This window comes from Hemitrygon akajei, chromosome 11 (assembly GCF_048418815.1).
Source record: "Hemitrygon akajei chromosome 11, sHemAka1.3, whole genome shotgun sequence".
NCBI lineage: Eukaryota > Metazoa > Chordata > Chondrichthyes > Myliobatiformes > Dasyatidae > Hemitrygon > Hemitrygon akajei.
The window spans coordinates 78,814,364-78,815,305 of record NC_133134.1 but is presented as its reverse complement, the minus strand read 5'-3'; positions in this window follow the sequence as shown (position 1 = coordinate 78,815,305).

The following is a 942-nucleotide window of genomic DNA, read 5'->3' as shown; positions in this document are numbered from 1 at the left end:
AAATGCACACATACGCACACACACACACGCACATACACAGACACACACATGCACACACAGACACACACACACGCACACACATGCACACACACACGTACACACACACAGACAGACACACACACATGCACACATACGCACACACACATGCACATACACAGACACACGCATGCACACACGCACATGCACACACACACGCATGCACGCACACACACTCACACACACATGCACACACACGCAGACGCACAGACACGCGCGCGCACACACATGCACACGCACAGACAGACAGACACACGCACATGCATGCATACACATGCACGCACACGCACACACATGCCCTCACACACATGCGCGCGCACACACACTCACACACACACAGACAGACACGCACACATGCACACACACAGACACACACGCGCGCGCACGTACACGCACACACACAGACACACACAGACAGACACACACGCACATGCACACACAAACGCACACACACAGACACACACATGCACACACAGACAGACACACATACACACACACACCAAGTTACAGAGGTACACAATTACAAACATGCAGTTACACATGCACACATACAGTTACAAACAGATACAGATACACAAACAGACACACACACATACAGTTACAGACACAGTTACCCAGACACACACATATAGTTACATACGCTTTGAAACTACAGCTGTGAAGATCCCTGCTGCATCTGATGACTCTGTGATCTGTGTCTCAGAGGCCGATGTTAGGCTGTCTGTAAAGAGAGTGAATCCTCGCAAGGCGGAAGGTCCCGATGGAGTACCTGGAAAGGCTTGAAAACCTGTGCCAACCAACTAGCATAAATATTCAAGGACATTTTCAACCTCTCACTGCTACGGGTGGAAGTTCCCACTTGCTTCAAAAAGGCAACAATTATACCAGTGCCAAAGAAGAATAATG